The 15,408-nt window shown below is 42.8% G+C and overlaps 1 pseudogene; it reads left to right on the top strand.

Annotated features, from left to right (window-relative positions):
• LOC135557907 (alpha-(1,6)-fucosyltransferase-like) overlaps positions 1-15,408 on the top strand; it is a 205,579-nt pseudogene that overhangs the window by 153,158 nt on the left and 37,013 nt on the right.

Raw genomic sequence — 15,408 nt, forward strand, 5'->3', positions numbered from 1 at the left:
TGGGTTCATTGACTTTTTAGACCTTGGCTGCAGCTTGGGTCACTTAGTCTGATATGTTCATTCTTAAGCCATTTTGCCACAGTTTTGGCTAAGGTGTATGTAAACTTCTGACTTCCACTGTAGCTAAATAGCCAGCTAGCCAACCCCAAGCATTGCTTATCTTATCCCTATTGTCTTCGTTCTTACCGCTTCAGCTGCAAAACCTTGACTAACAGTTGAACTGGTTCACTGGGCTCAATGGGCTGCTCTCTCTGCCCTCTGCTGCCAGTGCCTCCAGGCTCACTAGGCTGAGATGATTGACTGGTACCGGCAGCAAATTAATAATTTGTTATTTTAAAACATTTGGCTGCATCAGCCTCAAGGGACTTCAACTTCTCTCTGCTTTTCAGCACCACCTTTACATTTGTTCTCTTTTTGTTTGTCCACCTTGCTCCACTCCACTATTTATCCAAATGTCACCACTTAACAGAGATTGGAAAGGGGCAGGGCTCAGGTAAAGTTAGAATGGACTGGACCAAAAGTAATTGGCTGGGAGAGAGAGGCTGACAGATGTAATACCCAACGGCAGTGGGCCGACAGCCCACTCACCTGGGCCAGTCAGACACACAGCACTTGGTTATTTTTATTTTAGCGGGGGCTGGGGTTATTTATATTTTGCATTGCATCGGCCCCAATTGTCAAGCGGCCCGCTGTTCCAGGTGGCCATTCCATCATTGGTTAAGGGTTAGGGTTAGGGTTAAGTGTTAAGGTTAGGGTCAGGTTTAAGGTTAGGGATTGGGATTCGGGTTAAGGTTAGGGTTAGGATTAGCATTAAGGGTTAAGGTTTGGGGTTAGGATTAGGGTTAAGGATTAAGGTTAGGGGTTAGGATTAGGGTTAAGGTTAGGGGTTAGGTTTAGGGTTCAGGGTTAAGGTTAGGGGTTAGGGGTTAGGTTTAGGGTTCAGGGTTAAGGTTAGGTTTAGGGTTCAGGGTTAAGGTTAGGTTTAGGGTTCAGGGTTAAGGTTAGGTTTAGGGTTCAGGGTTAAGGTTAGGTTTAGGGTTCAGGGTTAAGGTTAGGTTTAGGGTTCAGGGTTAAGGTTAGGTTTAGGGTTCAGGGTTAAGGTTAGGTTTAGGGTTCAGGGTTAAGGTTAGGTTTAGTGTTCAGAGTTAAGGTTAGGTTTAGTGTTAGGAGTTATGGAAAATAGGACTTTGAAAGGAAATCAATTTTAGGTCCCCAAAAGGATAGTAAAATATATTGTGTGTCTACCTGTTTAATTATACTTGTGGGGACCATAGTAAATAAACTAAATTTGACCAAATGGGGACCCACAAAATGTCCCCAATTGGTCAAATGTTGATTATTTAGGAGCTAGGGTTAGTTTTAGGTGTAGGAGCTAGGGTTATTTTTAGGTGTAGGAGCTAGGGTTATTTTTAGGTGTAGGAGCTAGGGTTATTTTTAGGTTTAGGAGCTAGTGTTAGGGTTAAGGTTAGGTTTCTGGGTTAAGGTAAGGGTACGGATTAGGGTTAAGGGTTATGGGAAATAGGATTTTGAATGGGACTGAATTGTGTGTCCACACAAGGTTACTTGTACAAGACAGTGTGTGTTCTTGCACGCTTGCATTTCGTTTGTGTGCACACCTGTGTTATAATGAACAGGTCAACATTTGAGATGTTCAGGAAATATAAATGGAATGAAGAGAGATGCTACTGTACACTATAAACAACGGAACAGGGCAGACATGCAGTTTGGTAGTGTTCATTATACTTTACAAATACTCATTAGTGAAAAAGACGCAATGAGCATTTTAAATGTACCAAAAGGACGCCCAAACATCATTTAGACTCTAATTAGCAATTAGGCTTTGTAAGATATTCAGCTGCAAATTTGCTCACCAAAAGAATGTACTATTGAACGGAGTGCTCTTTGATTTCTGCTCACATTTAATCAAGACAGACACACAGAAACACACACACACACACACACACACACACACACACACACACACACACACACACACACACACACACACACACACACACACACACACACACACACACACACACACACACACACACACACACACACACACACACACACACACACAGTAAAAGAGCTCTGACTCATATACTAACACAGCTAACAAAGATGTAGAAAAACAAACACACACATCCCCACTCTGATACCCCATTGCTCTCTCTCTATTCCCCCCTGTCTCTTGTGTTAGGATACCTGAGGGCCAGGTAGAAGAGGGAGGGGCCCTGGCTGTGGGGAGGCTACGCTCCCTGGAGGACCAGCTGACCAGAGCCAAGCAGAAGATACACAGCTTCCAGAGACTGACCGGAGATGGTGAGCAGGCCAGGGGTATCAGGGAGGCCAGGGAGGGATGTAGGGGGCAGAGGAGGTGGAAGCTCCAGAGTCCCAGAGAGTAAGGAGGTAAGGTGGTGGGTCAGATAGCCTAGGATTATGATTAGCCTGGTCTATGTTAGCAGCTAATCTCATCTGACAGGGAAAACATGTGTGTCTCTGTGTGTGTTTTTGTGAGTGCTTTTTGTTTGCTTACGTGTGTGTGTGTCTAAGAGGTGCGTGTCAGAGGGTTGGCTGCTAGGTGGGAATAGAAGTAGCGTCACAGGAAGAAAGGAAGAGAGAGAGCATGTGTGTGTGTCTGTCTGTGTTAGTCTCTGTGTGTTTGTGTGTGTGTGTGTATGTGTGTGTGTGTGTGTGTGTCTCTGTGTGTGTCTCTGTGTGTTTGTCTGTGTGTATGTCTCTGTGTGTTAGTCTGTGTGTGTGTGCGTGTCTCTGTGTGTTAGTCTCTGTGTGTTTGTCTGTGTGTATGTCTCTGTGTGTTTGTCTCTGTGTGTGTCTCTGTGTGTGTGTGTGTATGTCTCTGTGTGTTTGTCTGTGTATGTCTCTGTGTGTTAGTCTCTGTGTGTTTGTCTGTGTGTATGTCTCTGTGTGTTTGTCTGTGTGTGTGTCTCTGTGTGTGTGTGTGTCTCTGTGTGGACATACCAGATGCATTAAAACTCTTATGATCAAATGTACATGAATGGAGTCAAAGCATCACATTGGGAGAGAGAGAGGTTGAGAGGGAAAGATTAGTATTGACAGACGATCCAGTCTTCTCCTAAAACTCCCATGTGTTCAATGACAGTTACCTTTCTGCCCATCGTTCTTTATTTCACCCCCCCCCCCCCTCCCTCCACCACCACTCAGGTCCGGGCCCCACCCAGGAGGAGCTGAGGCGGAGGGTAGAGAACGGTGTGAGGGAGCTCTGGTACTTTGTCAGCAGCGAGGTGAAGAAGCTGGGCCATGTGGAGGCTGGGGAAAGGCCCAGACAGGCTGACACCCTGATACAAGACCTGGGACACCAGCAGAGGTCAGAGACACATGCACACATGCTCTCTCTCACACACGCAAACATCTATAAACCCTTCTACAGGCTGTCCGCCGACATACACAGAAACATGCACATACACACCTTCCCTTGCCACTCCACTCTCCCAGGTGTTCTGTCTTCCTCTGTGTTGGCTTCAGCCTAGAGAGCAGAGAGAGAATGCAACGAGTCACACGTTTATGTAGTTCATCGGCCCTGTAATACAGCAGTGGCCCCGGCTCTCTTCCCTACCTACCTCCTTCCTTCCCTGTCTCCCTCCCACCCTCTCTACTACCTCCCTCCGCCTGCCTGTTGAATTATTGGGTAATTGTAAATGGGACAGTAATTGCCCAACAATTGGAGCGGGTAATCAGTACTCAGGGCCACTCAGCTTAGCCACCCGTCAACTAAACCCCCATCTCCAGCCTGCAGCCTCCACCAGTCACATTAAACCGCTGGGCCGGGGAAACCCTCACAGGCTTCATAGAAGGACACACACTCACACACACACACACACACAATCACTCACACACTCACACACACACACAATCACTCAGACACTCACACAAAAACACACACTCACACGCAATCACTCAGACACTCACACAAAAACACACACATACACACACACACACACACGCAATCACTCAGACACTCACACAAAAACACACACACACTCACACGCAATCACTCACACACACACTCTCACACACACAATCACTCAGACACTCACACAAAAACACACACACGCAATCACTCAGACACTCACACAAAAACACACACACACACTCACACACACACACGCAATCACTCAGACACACACAAAACACACACACACTCAAACACACACGCAATCAATCAGACACTCACACAAAAACACACACACATTCACACACTCACACACACACACGCAATCACTCAGACACTCACACAAAAACACACACACATTCACACACACTCACACACACATTTACAACCAACCGCAGGAGAACTAGCCTCCCGCTCCTCTGCCAAAGCACAGAGGGCCTGTCTGCCTATTCTCCCATGTTAACTCAGCGGCTAACAGACACTTGTAGTTCTCACAGACTGTGATAGATCCACGGTGGGTTCTGGGTAAAGGAGTATGACACGGTTTCGCGTTGTGGTTTAGGATAAAAACTGCTAGAGAACATGTGGAAGTGTTTGTGTGTTTCTGTGTGTGTGTGTATGTGTGTGTGTGTGTGTGTGTGTGTGTGTGTGTGTGTGTGTGTGTGTGTGTGTGTGTGTGTGTGTGTGTGTGTGTGTGTGTTTCTGTGCGTGTGTGTGTGTGTGTGTTTGTTTTTATTGTGTTGATTATTTTCTTGTGCATAGGGGTTTTATTTCAATTGTGTGAAATAATTCTGCACTGGCTGCCATTGATACTTTGTAATGTAATGTCAAAATTGTGAAGTGAAGCATTCTTCATACTCTATGTGTGTGTGTACTAATGTGCTTGTGCTCAGGCGGGTTCCCACCCTGAGAATGTGACTGACGTGGGTCACTGAAATGATTTGAGGCGTTTTCAGAGGTGGGAAACTGAAGTATCAGTGACTTGACTTATGGCTTTTCCCCGTCTGTTGTTTTCTATTACTCAAAGTATTATTATCATCTGCCCTGATTCCTTGTCCCTTTACCCTGCCTACATGTACATCTCTACCTAAAGTACCTATTGATCTGGTACTGGTACTCTCTGTATATAGCTATTACCCTGCCTTCATGTACATCTCTACCTAAAGTACCTATTGATCTGGTACTGGTACTCTCTGTATATAGCTATTACCCTGCCTTCATGTACATCTCTACCTAAAGTACCTATTGATCTGGTACTGGTACTCTCTGTATATAGCTATTACCCTGCCTTCATGTACATCTCTACCTAAAGTACATATTGATCTGGTACTGGTACTCTCTGTATATAGCTATTACCCTGCCTTCATGTACACCTCTACCTAAAGTACATATTGATCTGGTACTGGTACTCTCTGTATATAGCTATTACCCTGCACATTGATCTGGTACTCTCTGTATACAGCTATTACCCTGCACATTGATCTGGTACTCTCTGTATATAGCTATTACCCATGTACATTGATCTGGTACTCTCTGTTGAAAGCTATTACCCCTGCACATTGATCTGGTACTCTCTGTATATAGCTATTGCCCCTGCACATTGATCTGGTACTCTCTGTATCTAACTATTACCCTGCACATTGATCTGGTACTCTCTGTTTATAGCTATTATCCCTGCACATTGATCTCATACTGGTACTCTCTGTATATAGCTATTACCCTGCCTTCATGTACATCTCTACCTAAAGTACATATTGATCTGGTACTGGTACTCTCTGTATATAGCTATTACCCTGCCTTCATGTACACCTCTACCTAAAGTACATATTGATCTGGTACTGGTACTCTCTGTATATAGCTATTACCCTGCACATTGATCTGGTACTCTCTGTATACAGCTATTACCCTGCACATTGATCTGGTACTCTCTGTATATAGCTATTACCCATGTACATTGATCTGGTACTCTCTGTTGAAAGCTATTACCCCTGCACATTGATCTGGTACTCTCTGTATATAGCTATTGCCCCTGCACATTGATCTGGTACTCTCTGTATCTAACTATTACCCTGCACATTGATCTGGTACTGGTACTCTCTGTATCTAACTATTACCCTGCACATTGATCTGGTACTCCCTGTATATAGCTATTACCCCTGCACATTGATCTGGTACTCTCCGTTTATAGCTATTACCCCTGCATATTGATCTGGTACTCTCTGTATATAGCTATTACCCCTGCACATTGATCTGGTACTCTCTGTATCTAACTATTACCCTGCACATTGATCTGGTACTCTCTGTATCTAACTATTACCCCTGCACATTGATCTGGTACTCTCTGTATATAGCCAATTTTCCTGCACATTGATCTGGTACTGGTACTCTATGTATATAGCTATTACCCTGCACATTGATATGGTACTCCCTGTATATAGCTATTACCCCTGCACATTGATCTGGTACTCTCTGTATATAGCTATTACCCCTGCACATTGATCTGGTACTCTCTGTATCTAACTATTACCCTGCACATTGATCTGGTACTCTCTGTATCAAACTATTACCCCTGCACATTGATCTGGTACTCTCTGTATATAGCTATTACGCATGCACATTGATCTGGTACTCTCTGTATATAGCTATTACCCCTGCACATTGATCTGGTACTGGTACTATATGTATATAGCTATTACCCCTGCACATTGATCTGGTACTCTCTGTATATAGCTATTACGCATGCACATTGATCTGGTACTCTCTGTATATAGCTATTGCCCCTGCACATTGATCTGGTACTCTCTGTATATAGCTATTACCCCTGCACATTGATCTGGTACTCTCTGTATCTAACTATTACCCTGCACATTGATCTGGTACTCTCTGTATCTAACTATTACCCCTGCACATTGATCTGGTACTCTCTGTATATAGCTATTACCCCTGCACATTGATCTGGTACTGGTACTCCCTGTGTATAGCTATTACCCCTGCACATTGATCTGGTACTCTCTGTATCTAACTATTACCCTGCACATTGATCTGGTACTCTCTGTATATAGCTATTACCCCTGCACATTGATCTGGTACTCTCTGTATCTAACTATTACCCTGCACATTGATCTGGTACTCTCTGTATATAGCTATTACCCATGCACATTGATCTGGTACTCTCTGTATATAGCTATTACCCCTGCACATTGATCTGGTACTGGTACTATATGTATATAGCTATTACCCCTGCACATTGATTTGGTACTGGTACTCTCTGTATATAGCTATTGCCCCTGCACATTGATCTGGTACTGGTACTCCCTGTATATAGCTATTACCCTGCACATTGATCTGGTACTAACTGTATATATCTATTACCCCTGCACACTGATCTGGTTCTGGTACTCTCTGTATATATATTTATTACCCCTGCACACTGATCTGGTACTGGTACTCTCTGTATATAGCTATTACACCTGCACATTGATGTGGTACTCCCTGTATATAGCTATTACCCTGCACATTGATCTGGTACTCTCTGTATATATCTATTACCCCTGCACATTGATCTGGTACTCTCTGTATATAGCTGTTACCCTGCACATTGATCTGGTACTCCCTGTATATATCTATTGCCCCTGCACATTGATCTGGTACTAACTGTATATATCTATTACCCCTGCACATTGATCTGGTACTCCCTGTATATAGCTATTACACCTGCACATTGATCTGGTACTCCCTGTATATAGCTATTACACCTGCACATTGATGTGGTACTCCCTGTATCTAACTATTACCCTGCACATTGATCTGGTACTCTCTGTATATATCTATTACCCCTGCACATTTATCTGGTACTCTCTGTATATAGCTGTTACCCTGCACATTGATCTGGTACTCTCTGTATATAGCGGTTACTCCTGCACATTGATCTGGTACTGGTACTCTCTGTATATAGCTATTACCCCTGCACATTGATCTGGTACTCTCTGTATATAGCCATTATTCCTGCACATTGATCTGGTACTGGTACTCTCTGTATATAGCTATTACCCCTGCACATTGATCTGGTACTCTCTGTATATAGCGGTTACTCCTGCACATTGATCTGGTACTGGTACTCTCTGTATATAGCCATTATTCCTGCACATTGATCTGGTACTCTCTGTATATAGCCATTATTCCTGCACATTGATCTGGTACTGGTACTCCCTGTATATAGCTATTACCCTGCACATTGATCTGGTACTAGTACTCCCTGTATATAGCTATTACCCCTGCACATTGATCTGGTACTCTCTGTATATAGCCATTATTCCTGCACATTGATCTGGTACTCTCTGTATATAGCCATTATTCCTGCACATTGATCTGGTACTGGTACTCCCTGTATATAGCTATAACCCTGCACATGGAGCTGGTACTAGTACTCCCTTTATATAGCTATAACCTAACCCCTGCATATTGATCTGGTACTCCCTATTTATAGCTCCATTCTTGTGTTAAATTTCTATTATTTCTTAAAACCGCATTGTTGGTTAAGGGCTTGTAAGTAAGCATTTCACGGTTAAGTCTACACCTGTTGTATTTGGCGCATGTGACAAATACAATTTTCCCTGATTCTATTTTTGTGTGTGTGCAGGTCCATCATGACAGACCTGTATTACCTCAGCCAGGCTGACGGAGTTGGAGACTGGAGAGTGAAGGAGGCCAGGGACCTGTCTAACCTGGTGCAGAACAGGATCACGTACCTACAGGTATTCACACACTCACACAAACATATACACAAACTTTTGCATTCACGCATGCACACACACAAATGCACACACCGACGTATGCGTGCATACACTCTTAATCTTCTTCGGCTGTCGCCATAGGATAACCCTTTGAAGGAACATTTTTGGTTGCAGATGTAACCCTTTTGGATTCCATGTGGAAACCCTTTCTACAGAGGGTTCTTTATTACTGTACAGTATTATATTATACTACATTATATGGACTGGAATTATGCACCTCGTTCAAACCACCATAAAGCTGAGAGAACGTGCAATTCTGGTGCTATAAGGGCACAAGGCGAGACCCAAATGCAGACACAGGAGGCAGATGGTTGAGCTCCGATATTTATTATAACAAGAGGGGTAGGCGAAAGTCAGGTCGGGTACAGGTGAGAGTTCATAAACCAGGTCAGAGTCCAAACGGTACAAGACGGTAGGCAGGCTCGAGGTCAGGGACAGGCAGAGTGGTCAGGCAGGCGGGCTCAGAGTCAGGACAGGCAAGGGTCAAAACCAGGAGGGCGAGCAGAGAGAGACTGGGAAACGCAAGAGCTGAGACACAAAAACGATGGTTGACTTGACAAATAAAACAAACTGGCACAGAGAGACAGATAACACAGGGATAAATACACCAGGGATATTATGCGACAACTGGGGGGGGTGGAGATGAGCACAAGGACAGGTGAAACAGATCAGCGTGTGACAGGTGCAGCACATGCGGCCTACAAAGTTACAAATATAGGCTAGCGAATTTGATTTTAAGGTGTTAAATATAATAGGGCTATCTTGTATAATTAGTAGGCTGACGTATACATACTGTACTTTTCATAATATTTCCTTGAATGTCATTACCCTAACTCCTCTTTCTCTATATATTGTTCCCTCATTCCTTAACATTTGTGGTAGTGGTGGAGCAGGGGCCTGAGGGCACACCGTGTTGTGAAATCTGTGAATGTATTGTAATGTTTTTAAAATTGTATAAACTGCCTTAATTTTGCTGGACCCCAGGAAGAGGAGCTGGGGGGGGTCCATAATAAATACAAATACAAATTCCTTCCTCACTTTCGACAGTTAATTTAAATAAGTTATTATCTTCATCTTTACAATGACATCCTTGAATAATATAGAATTAATAATATAGAATTAATAATGTAGAATTAGGTGCAGATGGCTTTCTCTTCACAAAGATTGAATGGTTATAGTCTGAAAAAATAACTGCCGTAGCCTACAACCATCACATGTTCATTCTGCTTTCAAACTACCAGTGAGTTGGATTGGCTGCTGTATTTAATGTTCAGAAAACAAAAAACAATGTCCAGCAAGACTTGAAGATCTAAGGAGGGTTTTGTAAGGAGATAGGCCATCAGACCACAGGTCCCTGCCTATTGCGCAAGAGACCGAGTCTAGTTAGAAGCTTATAATGCATATCCCATCATTCATTAGAGAAATATAAGGCTAATACAGCATCACATGTACAGTCGTGGCCAAACGTTTTGAGAATGACACAAATATTAATTTTCACAAAGTTTGCTGCTTCAGTGTCTTGAGATATTTTTGTCAGATGTTACTATGGAATACTGATGTATAATTACAAGCATTTCATAAGCATTTCATATATAGTCATTAAAACTTGTTTATGTAAACTTCCGACTTCACCTGTATGTATATATACAGTTGAAGTCAGAAGTTTACATAAAGAAGTTTTAATGTCTCCAACCCAAATGTTTCAACCACTCCACAGATTTCTTGTTAACAAACTATAGTTTTGGCAAGTCGGTTAGGACATCTACTTTGTGCATGACACAAGTCATTTTTACAACAAATGTTTACAGATTATTTCACTTACAGTTCACTGTATCACAATTCCAGTGGGTCAGAAGTTTAGATACACTAAATTGACTGTGCCTTTAAACAGCTTGGAAAATTCCAGAAAATTATGTCATGGCTTTAGAAGCTTTAGAATTGACATAATTTGTGTAATTTGGAGGTGTACCTGTGGATGTATTTCAAGGCCTACCTTCAAACTTAGTGCCCCTTTGCTTGACATCATGGAAAAAGCCATGACCTCAGCAAAACAAATGTAGACCTCTGCAAGTCTGGTTCATCCTTGGGAGCAATTTCCAAACGCCTGAAGGTACCACGTTCATCTGTACAAACAATAGTACGCAAGTATAAACACCATGGGACCACGCAGCCGCCAAACCACTCAGGAAGGAGACGCATTCTGAGATGAACGTACTTAGGTGAGAAAAGTGCAAATCAATCCCAGAACAACAGCAAAGGACCTTGTGAAGATGCTGGAGAAAACAAGTACAAAAATATCTATATCCACAATAAAAACGAGTCCTATATCGACATAACCTGAAAGACCGCTCAGCAAGGAAGAAGCCACTGCTCCAAAACCTCCATAAAAAAGCCACTGCACATGGGGACAAAGATCGTACTTTTTGAGGAAATGTCCTCTGGCCTGATGAATCAAAAATGGAACATAATGACCATTGTCATGTTTGGAGGAAAAAGGGGGAGGCTTGCAAGCCGAAGAATACCATCCCAACCGTGAAGCACAGGGGTGGCAGCATCATGTTGTGAGGGTGCTTGTCACGAATCCCGCTTCCTGAGTCTGTGTTTGCCTGTGTTTCTGTCCTGGAGTGTGTTTCCGGTGTCCTGGAACGCACCCTGTCTGGTTGCCGGGCGAATTAGCTTGTTGGGAGATCGATGTTCACCCGCACCTGTATCCCATCAGTAATCTGCACACCTGTCATCACCTCTCCCCTTCAAAAGCTCTGACCTGACATCCATTCCCTGCCGGATCGTTAGCCATGAACAGTATGTTGTGCCCACGAACCAGCCTCCAGTTTATAGAGTTTGTTTTGTTTTATTGTTTTATACGTCTTGCTTGCCTTTAACTTACCGCCGTTTGTTTTGTCTACAGCCATTCACCCGGAACCCATACCCCATCCCTGTCTGCTCGTCGCCAGTGTGTTGTTATCCATTGGATCTGCTTATCCACTCCCATCAGCCCGCCTCCGCTGCCCGCTCCTCCACCCGGAACTATCTACCTCCACGTTCTCATTGATTAATAAATACTCACCATCTTTATACTCACCTTGTCCTGGTCTGCTTCTGGGTCCAATTCTGGTAAACCCTGACAGTGCTTTGCTGCAGGAGGGACTGGTGCACTTCACAAAATAGATGGCATCATGAGGTAGGAAATATATTGAAGCAAAATCTCAAGACATCAGTCAGGAAGTTAAAGCTTGGTCGCAAATGGGTCTTCCAAATGGACAATGACCCCAAGCATACTTCAAAAAAATTGTGGCAAAATGACTTAAGGACAATAATGTCAAGGTATTGGAGTGGCACATCACAAAGCCCTGACCTCAATCCTATAGAAAATTTTGAAACGGAAAAAGCATGTGCGAGAAAGGAGGCCTACAAACCTGACTCAGTTAAACCAGCTCTGTCAGGAGGAATGGGCCAAATTCACCTAACTTATTGTGGGAAGATTGTGGAAGGCTACCCGAAATGTTTGGCCCAAGTTAAACAATTTAAAGGCAATGCTACCAAATACTAATTGAGTGTAAGTAAACTTCTGATCCACTGGGAATGTGATGAAAGAAATAAAAGGTGAAATAAATCATTCTCTCTACTATTATTCTGACATTTCACATTCTTAAAATAAAGTGGTGATCATAACTGACCTAAGACAGGTCATTTTTACTAGGATTAAATGTCGGGAATTGTGAAAAAATGGAGTTTAAATGTATTTGGCTAAGGTGTATGTAAACTTCCATCTTCAACTGTATATATATCAATCTTGAACAGGACTATCTATTTTGCCGTTTCAATGGAATTGATGAGAGAGAGAGGAAGACCGCTCAGGGTGCTCTGATTTAGAGCATCGATAATCGAGTGACAGGCTGTTTCAAAACTCATCGATATTTGAGTGACTGGCTGTTTCAAAACTCATCGATATTCCAGTGATAGGCTGTTTCAAAACTCATCGATATTACAGTGATAGGCTGTTTCAAAACTCATCGATATTCCAGTGACAGGCTGTTTCAAAACTCATCGATATTACAGTGACAGGCTGTTTCAAAACTCATCGATATTACAGTGATAGGCTGTTTCAAAACTCATCGATATTAACAGTGACAGACTGTTTCAAAACTCATCGATATTCCAGTGACAGACTGTTTCAAAACTCATCGATATTCCAGTGACAGGCTGTTTCAAAACTCATCGATATTACAGTGACAGACTGTTTCAAAACTCATCGATATTCCAGTGACAGACTGTTTCAAAACTCATCGATATTCCAGTGACAGACTGTTTCAAAACTCATCGATATTCGAGTGACAGGCTGTTTCAAAACTCATCGATATTCCAGTGACAGGCTGTTTCAAAACTCATCGATATTCCAGTGACAGGCTGTTTCAAAACTCTGCAGCTGCAATAAAAAAATACCTCTACAATAAAATATGAATGTGAGCTGCAAAAGCCTGATGGAGAGTGGTAAATTAAGACACTCATTCAGTCCTTATATTAGTGTAGCAGAGGCTATGCTGCAGCAAATGTAGGCCTACCTGTCACAAAGAAAACCCTGTACCATGATGAGATGATAGGTCTACATGCATTGTGAACTGCACTCCGTACTGAGATGGTCTGTCTCCACCATGAGCGTTGATGATTAATCACGCTGAGAGCAGAGAGAAGGCCATAGAGAAGCTATATTTAGACATTGCATATCATTTTTCAGTTCCTTTTCACGTCATACTGTTGATATAAATAATTTATTACAATTGACTGGTTTCTCGCAGTTATTTATCCTGTGAAAATGGAGTGGTTTTGGGCGGTAAATCTCGGTAACCAGGTTCCCACCATTCAACCCCATCTACTAGTGTTAGCTTCTGTATAAGTAGACCTGCTAGCGTCTACCTGCGATGATGTTAAATCAAAATCAAATCAAATTTTATTTGTCACATACACATGGTTAGCAGATGTTAATGCGAGTGTAGCGAAATGCTTGTGCTTCCAGTTCCGACAATGCAGTAATAACCAACAAGTAATCTAACTAACAATTCCTAATCTACTGTCTTATACACAGTGTAAGGGGATAAAGAATATGTATATAAGGATATATGAATGAGTGATGGTACAGAGCAGCATAGGCAAGATACAGTAGATGGTATCGAGTACAGTATATACATGTGAGATGAGTATGTAAACAAAGTGGCATAGTTAAAGTGGCTAGTGATACATGTATTACATAAGGATGCAGTAGATGATAGAGTACAGTATATACGTATACATATGAGATGAATAATGTAGGGTATGTAAACATTATATTAGGTAGCATTGTTTAAAGTGGCTAGTGATATATTTTACATCCTTTCCTATCAATTCCCATTATTGAAGTGGCTGGAGTTGAGTCAGTGTGTTGGCAGCAGCCACTCAATGTTAGTGGTTGCTGTTTAACAGTCTGATGGCCTTGAGATAGAAGCTGTTTTTCAGTCTCTCGGTCCCAGCTTTGATGCACCTGTACTGACTTCGCCTTCTGGATGATAGCGGGGTGAACAGGCAGTGGCTCGGGTGGGTGTTGTCCTTGATGATCTTTGTGGCCTTCCTGTAACATCGGATGTAGGTGTCCTGGAGTGCAGGTAGTTTGCCCCCGGTGATGCATTGTGCAGACCTCACTACCCTCTGGAGAGCCTTACGGTTGTGGGCGGAGCAGTTGCCATACCAGGCGGTGATACAGCCCGCCAGGATGCTCTCGATTGTGCATCTGTAGAAGTTTGTGAGTGCTTTTGGTGACAAGCCGAATTTCTTCAGCCTCCTGAGGTTGAAGAGGCGCTGCTGCGCCTTCTTCACGATGCTGTCTGTGTGAGTGGACCTATTCAGTTTGTCTGTGATGTGTACGCCGAGGAACTTAAAACGTACTACCCTCTCCACTACTGTTCCATCGATGTGGATAGGGGGGTGTTCCCTCTGCTGTTTCCTGAAGTCCACAATCATCTCTTTAGTTTTGTTGACGTTGAGTGTGAGGTTATTGTCCTGACACCACACTCCGAGGGCCCTCACCTCCTCCCTGTAGGCCGTCTCGTCGTTGTTGGTAATGTTTCATCAATCTTAGGTAATTTGTCACGTGCGTGATCAGATACGCTTCAAGTTTAAATGTTGCATGCACATGTAGTGAAATGCCTTTCTTGCCACCTCTAAACCCAACAATGCAGTTCAATATAATCATAGTATTAAAAATAACATAAGGTAGAACAAATACATACAAATAAAATGATAACGAATAGTAAGTAAGCTACAGTATATACTGGGTCAGTTCCAATACCATATTTACAATGTTCAGGGATACTAGAGTGATAGAGGTAGATATGAAAAGGGGTTAGGTGACTAGGCATCAGGATATATGATAAACAGAGTAGCAGCAGAAGCATATATGAGGATTGTATGTGTGTGTGTGCATATGAGTAGAGTAAGTATAATTGTGTGTGCGTGTTATGTGTGTGTGAGTAAATTGTGTGTGTGTGTGTGTGGGGGGGGGGTGTCAGTGTGTGTGAATGTGTTAGAGTCCTGTGAGTGTGCATAGACACCCAAAATATAAAATATTAGGGTCAACTTTAGTACGTTTAGCCATTTTGTTATCTATTTAGCAATGTTATGGCTTGGGGATAGAAGCTGTTCAGGAAC

Source organism: Oncorhynchus masou, chromosome 16 (assembly GCF_036934945.1).
Source record: "Oncorhynchus masou masou isolate Uvic2021 chromosome 16, UVic_Omas_1.1, whole genome shotgun sequence".
Classification (NCBI taxonomy): Eukaryota; Metazoa; Chordata; class Actinopteri; order Salmoniformes; family Salmonidae; genus Oncorhynchus; species Oncorhynchus masou.